Source organism: Eucalyptus grandis, chromosome 1 (genome assembly GCF_016545825.1).
Source record: "Eucalyptus grandis isolate ANBG69807.140 chromosome 1, ASM1654582v1, whole genome shotgun sequence".
Lineage (NCBI taxonomy): Eukaryota > Viridiplantae > Streptophyta > Magnoliopsida > Myrtales > Myrtaceae > Eucalyptus > Eucalyptus grandis.
Window position 1 is genome coordinate 28,330,961 of NC_052612.1, and position 7,512 is coordinate 28,338,472.

The following is a 7,512-nucleotide window of genomic DNA, read 5'->3' on the forward strand; positions in this document are numbered from 1 at the left end:
GTTAATTGGATTTTCACGCGGAGTACGAACAGCGGAATGCAAAAATGATGGTGCATGCATGCCAAATATAGATGCAAACAAATGAGAAAAATAGACCAATATAAATCTCCCTCTCCCTCCCCCGGTGAAGCAATGATTGAAATGTAGGCTCCGTTTGTTTTGAGAAAATGAATAATTTGTCAAAAAGTGATCATTTGTATCACCAAAAAAAATTAGTCAATGAAAAATATTTTTATTATCAACAACAGTTTATATCTAAAGATTATCGTGGGCAATGAAAATTTTTTGCTTTCATTCTTTTTTGGGAAAATTCCAAATAAGGACCTGAAGTGTTCTTATTTTCTCAAATAAAGGTCTGAAGTATTTTCATTTTTTCAAATAAAGGTTTGAAATTGACCTTATTTCAAAAAGAAAAAAAAAAGCCTGAAATAGCCGAATTATCTTAAATAAGAATTTGAAGTGAAACTTATTTCAAATAAAAACCTAAAGTGACCATATCAATCTAAAAAAAAATGGCCTAACCTCACTGACCAAAAGGCAATTTAGTCTTATAATTGTTTAAATTTGTTTCTTTTCTTTTTTCTTCTCCCTTCTCAGGCAAGGGCAGCCTCACCCCCGTTGGTGTCAAGCAAGGGCAGCCCTCACTTGGGTAGCGTCAAGCGAGCTTTGCCCTCGCTAGCATCAGGTGAAGGCTGCCTCACCTAGGCTAGGCAAGGAAGATCTGGCAAGGAACGCCCTTGCTAGATCCCACGAGGGCCAAATCAAGCAAGGGTCGCCCTCTCCCTTGCCACAACAAGCGAGGGTCGACCTCACCAATTCTGGCAAGGGCATTCCTTGCCCGCCCAAGCAAGGGCAACCCTCGCCCAACGTTGGCAATAGTGGTCCTCGCTTGAGTCCGACGACCTCAACCATGGCCAACGGAGGAAAGAAGAGAATAGAGAACTAAAAAAGAAAAAGAAAAGAAAAGGAAAAGGAAAAGGAAAAGAAAAGAAGATAAATCAAAAAATTAAAAAATACACTCATAATTTTTATTATTATTAAAATACTCCTCTTCCAATGGCTAGAATAGTCACCAGTTGGCCAAAAGTCCTTATTTGAGACGGTTTGGACCCTTATTTGAGACAATTTGATTACATTAGACCCTTATTTGAAATAATATTTACTACAGGCAATTATTTGACAAAGGTAAGCACTTCAAGCCTGTATTTAGAATTTTCCCTTCATTTTTTTAAGAGATATAAATGATGATTTTTTAAAAAATATTTTTTAAATCACATATTTTCCACAAGATAAACACGCCCGTAATAGGAATTCGAATTCCTAACAAAAGTCAGGCCAGTTAGGTTTGCTTTGACATGCGCATTGGACTATTTATCTTTCTTCTATGGTTATTATCTCTTAGTTTATTCTCGGAAGATTCTAAATCAACAGGACCAATACAACTCTCTCTCTCTCTCTCTCTCTCTCTGTCTGACACCAGTCGAGCTGGTTAGGTAAATTTGACGTGCGCATTGAACTATTTATCTTTCTTTTTCTGTTATTACTTATTAATTACTCTTGGAAGATTCTAAATCAATAGGACTAGTACAACTCTCTCTCTCTCTCTCTCTCTCTCTCTCTCTCTCTCTCTCTCTCTGACCATGAAGCAATTTCCACACAAGTCGAGCCAGTTAGGTTGAATTTGACATGCGCATTGAATTATTTATCTTTCTTGTATGTTATTATTTTTTAACTATTCTTGGAAGCTTCTAATTGACTGGAACAATAAACTGGTTGCAAAAGATCCAGCAGTAATTTTTCCTTCTTGGTCGGCAAAAAACTTTATTCAATTACTAAGCAAAACCAATTGAGCCCATTGAAGGGGCTTCATTACAGAGCAACGCCTATAAAGCTTCGGGTGGGCTGGAGATCCAATTTCGTGGAAGAACATTTTAACTTTGAGCCCTAACTATCCAATAAGCAACTTTGTTTGCCTCTGTAAAACATAAACCCATCTGAATATTATTGAAGTGAGTGATCAAATTTCATAGCTATATCCGACAGGTGAGCGCACCTCCCATTGAATTTGATATGTGCTCTCCAAATCTCGTATTAGATCTGCACAGTCAGCCTTTAAAAGAAGTACTTTGCGTTTTCTCTCAAACAACAACTTAATAATTTCAATTAGAGCTAGGGTTTCAGCGTGATTTGTTGAGGCAACCCTGATGGATCTTGTGTATCTATCCATGATACTTCCTATATAATTATGGTAGATGCCAAATGCATGAGATCGCTCCATCCGAAGAGCCTTCCTTGAATGAACCGTCTATGTTAATTTTCAAAGCTCCCTTCCTCGGTGTGTTCCAGATCTAATTTAATGGTGTGGAGGTAGTTGGGAAAACCTCCTAATACATATTCTGAAATTGACAAAACCACCTAGTGTTATATCGATCTTGATAAATGCAAAAAGAGTTCATTTTTCAAGTAAAATTCACGCTGGAAGGATCTTTTAATGACTAAAACACTTACATGAACAAGTCTAGAAAGATGGAGAACTCATGTTGACTTGGAAGCATCAAGGTTTTATGTTTGCAGTATCCATATCACTATCATTGTTAAATAACTTGGCAAGAACAATGATCATATCCAAGAAGTAAGAAACAATGCACTACATGAATGTCAACAAGGCAATTGCGTGAAAATCAGCATGGCTACTAGGTGGATATCAGCAAGACAACTAGGCTGGATATTATCGGGATTTACAATTGAATATCAGCAAGGATCTGAATATCATCAAAGTACTATTATTGCTAACACTTTGCAAAGCACCTTTCTACTTGCGATAAAACTCTTTCTGCAAACTTCAAAATATTAGTTTGAGATATTTTATTTAATAGCTTTACAACTTATGATCTAGCATGAATTCCACTTTTAGAAGATATTGATTGACTTTCAATATTAAAGATTGTCTTTGCGACATATTTCATCACACAAGATATCTTAATTGATTGGTAATCCTCCTGTAGACAAGATTTTTTCCTTAGCTGAAGCAATTTACTTATGAAAATCAAGATTTGTTTGTATAAGCAATCAAATCGACAAAATCTATGATTTTTCAACCTCAACAGCTACCATAATCTTCTCAACAATTATCCAACAGCTAACTTGGAAATCATCCTCTTGAAAACTGTTCAGACGGGAAGTTTTGGATGTCAAGGAGTATAAAAGAAGACCAAAACACCAAAGAGAAAGAGATAAATCAAGAGACAAAGTTTCAATGTCTAAGAAAGCTTCACATATTCTCATTTATCTTTCATGGGCATGCAAATGTAATCTTTAGAGAATTGTTAGTAAAGTGATACTTTGTATTTAGGTGTGAGATAGAGAGTTATATCAGCTTGTGTATAAGCAGCACCTATTTCGAGGAAAAGTGCTTAAGTTTAAGCAACGGTTACTATTGTAACTTCTCTTTAATTAGTAGAATCTAGTTAGTAAGTTGTCAATGGAAGAGTGGACATAGCCTTACAGTAAATTGAACCACTACAAAGCTTTGTGGGCAATTTTTTTTTATCTCTTTGCTCATATTAATTTATTACGTGATAGAAATGTTGCACTCAATAACTGGAATATCATCAGAATCTAATCATATTGATATTCTAATTTACTTGCTCCAAATCTTATTCGTCTTGACACTTAAATTCCTCAATTTCTTCTTGACACTTAAATTCCGCAATAATTTGTCAGGATTTGTCAAAATCACTAGGTGATATTGTTAGCCTACCTCAAATGGGTTTGAATTCGAGTTTCATTTGCTAAAATTGCTTCGCACAACTTGTACTTTCTCTAGTAGGCTTATGGGTATTGAATCCTGAAGGTGAAATTATTGCGAGCTAACTGTAGTCACATGCTATAGCGAAGGTGATGTTGCTGTTTTCTCTACTTGAGCAACTAATTTTCTGTTAGTTAAACCCAATCTTGAAATCTACAAGTTCAACGATGGGTCTAACCACACTTGTTTTGTCCAGGGACAAAGCAAGAAAATGTGTTCTGTTGTTTCCGCATCTTACTTGCAAAGAGACCAATTGAGCTAGGTACAATATGCCTCTTCCATAGATTTTCTTTAGATGAAATTCCTTACAGCAATATATACATCCTCTTTAACATTTTCCCAATTTTGCTAATAACATGAGTCATTCAAACCTTGGGGCAGTGAGTCAGGAAAAGATGGAAATTTCTTAGACGGACTGAACTATACTACTCCTGGAAAAAAAATCCAGAGTCATCCTTTTAAGTTGACTATGATCCTTGTGCCATATATTTTCAGCATCTTTTAACATTGAAATGCGGTTCCGTCGTGTCCCCTATATGGTAGTTGTATGGAAATATTTGGTATTTTTATTCCCCATTTCAATTAATTAATTCTGGATCTTATACTCTAATGCATCTCATTTTGCCTCCATAAATTTTAAATTTCCCCTTTAAGCCGTTGAGCTCTTTCTCTATCAAACTCTGCTCTGGGAGTTTTAACTACATTATGGATTTCTTGCTTAAGCTCAATAATTTTGCCGTGGCCATTGGAGAATTTTTTTATTTTTTATTTTCAATATAGTTTCATCTTCCAGAGTTGAGGAGTACCACACTTGCTTAACAATTGACTGACATTTTTTTATCTGCCAACCAAAATGCTTCAAACTTAAATTCCTTTTTCTTTTTTTTTTTTTCACTGGAGGAAGCAATAAAGTAAGTAAGATGGGACTATGATCTGAACCAATGGCAGAGAGTCCATAGGCTTCAGCAAATAGCAGTAATTTAAGGCATTGTCATTTTATGCTTATCGTAAGAGATCGAGTCAGTTATGAGAACAACTGAAATGGAACAACGCAAATATTTGATTATGCAAAGCTAGAAAGACCTGCTCAATTTTATTTAAGCCCTCCATTAAAATTGTGATAAGTATCAATTTTCATCATAAAAAATGAAAAAAAAAAAAAGAACTCTCCTAATTCATTTTGAGAGAGAGAGAGGGGTTAGTAAAATAAGAGTCGCAAGTGATTGAGTTCAATAATTCCTCATATAAAATTATCGACTCTAGATAGTAATATGGAGAAAACAAAATTATTTCAAAAGCCGACAAAATCAGAAGATCCCCTTTTTCAAAGAGAGGAGGACGGATTATTCACATTTTATTTGATGGTCAGAAGCGAATTGAAAGCTAAACAGTGGTTAATTGAAAAGATTTTTGATGTGAAAAATTTGTAAGTTATCAAAAGGAGGCTTGTGTGATAGTACTAGGAGCCCGTAACATCATCGTGATCAAAGTTAAAATGTCAAAGTTCAGATGTACGAGTTCCTACATTGTCTCCATCTTATTTAGATTTCTGATGACTTGATTTTTGTAAAAACTCCTTATAAGACTCGTCCAAGTAGAAAATAAAGACACGTGAATCATCTTGGTAGGAGGTATGGGAACGTTTTCACTATAATTTTATTGTTTTGGAAAATACCTACAAAGTTTTACATTTTTTTCAACAAGTTCAAAGTAGGTTTTGGGTTTAATGACGTTCAAAGGCCACAATTAGGAATTGGACAGTTTCCAGGCCGTTTTGAGTTTTTATAATAGGGAATCTGACTAGTTTACGTCTCTAAAATTGACCGAATTGAACCTAACTGACATTTCTCTTATCGACTCAATGAATGAAGCTCCATCATCATCTTACCTTTGCGAGTAATTTACCAAAAGCAATAGACCAATCTCCAGGTTACAATGAACATCATATATCTCTTTGCAAATCCGGTTTGGATAGTGGATTCTTATACAGTGCTAGTCACTCAAAATTTGTCAACAACGACTGTCTACTGGACTGGATTGACTAACAAACCAAACTGTCGATTCCCAATGTCAAGCCACGTTCCTTGTACTTGACTGATGGACAACTACAATCGAGAAAAGAACAAGAACTTGGCTTATGCGATCATTATAAAGCGGGAACGTCGGGTCAACAATTTGGAAACTTCAAGAGCGGCGGTAGATGTATGATCACGGTCGACAATATGGAAACTTATGGGTTCACGAGCGGCTTTGACTTCGTTCAGACGATGATTCGCTTCATTACTACGGCCCCACTTAAGAGAATCCTCCTTTCTCTCCATCGCCTAAGCACTGTCACCAATGTCGGGTTGTGTAAGTATCATTTTCAAAGGGGAGGAATTGTCCAAAAAGTCCTAAACCTATTATACTTTTGTCAATTCAATGCTAAACATTTTAATTTTACTCATAAAGTCCTAAACGTTTTTACATTTTGCTAATTAAGTCCATTTGATCAATTTTTGTTAGAAATTACTAACGTGGATGTCGGCCGTCCTACCTAATACAATCAATGTTGACGTAGACAATTCTTAATAATATTTATTTTTAAATTTATTGATATTATTCTTTTCTTTTCTTTTTTTTACCTTTCTTCTATTTTCCTCCTCTACTTTGGGGGGGGGGGGTGGGGAGGAGCTAGTCGGTAAGTTTACATATCAATCCAATAATCTGAAAATTCCATGAACTCCAACTTAATTGAATGTAGGGAAGAGAACACAATTGCAACAAGTCCAAGATCCGATCCTGTTAGGGAAGGGACAGACTCTTGGCTCCCACCATTAGATCAAGAATTGAAATTTAACATAGATGAGGCATGAAAAAAGAACAAAGGAGCCATTGGTATCATTGCTTGATCGGCTAGCAGCTCAGTTGTCCAAGCTTGGACAAGGAACGTACTTTGGAACTCACCTATGGAAGTGGAAGTAGCAGCTCTCCTTCTTGCCTGCAATTATGCTCAGTCCCTCGGCTTCCAAAAAGTGATTTTGAAAGCAATTGCAAAATCTTAATTGATGACATTCAACAAAAGAATATTTGCCCTTGGAGTATTCAGCCTTTCGTTGTAGACTCTCACTTCCTACTTCAGTAAAATCCAAGTTGGAGTTTGGCTTGGACCCATAGATCCAATAATAGAACTGCTGATGACTTGCAAATTGGGCTTTTAATCAACTAAACACTGCATCCTCTTTTTCTTTTCCATAATCTCCTGTCTAGAGTTAAAAAAAAAAAAAATTGCATTAATCGAGTCTTCTTTTATCTATAGTTCTAATATAGGTGTTGTCTCCATTTTGTAATGTTTTGTTTTGAAAAAGAGAAGTTTATTTCTAGTAAAAAAAAAGGAATGCAAAATTAGTCAATGACAAGACAGAGCCTTGAATATAAAATCGTCACTTCCAGCCTCACTACATTGAGCTTCGAATCAACCGCAATATTATATTTATCATCTTCTCTGGTCAAAGGTTGTAATCTTGAAAATCTCGTATTCCAGAGGATACAAAATGCCTTATCATTTGCTCTCGGTCGCATCTTTACGGAATCAAAACTTTCCTCCTGTTCATGACTACGTACGCTAGGACTCCGTCGGCTCAACGGGTCAATGGGATTCATCTACGGAGGTTTGATTTTACAATCAATGTCAAATTACATAATGCTGGTCGCATTTACTCCTT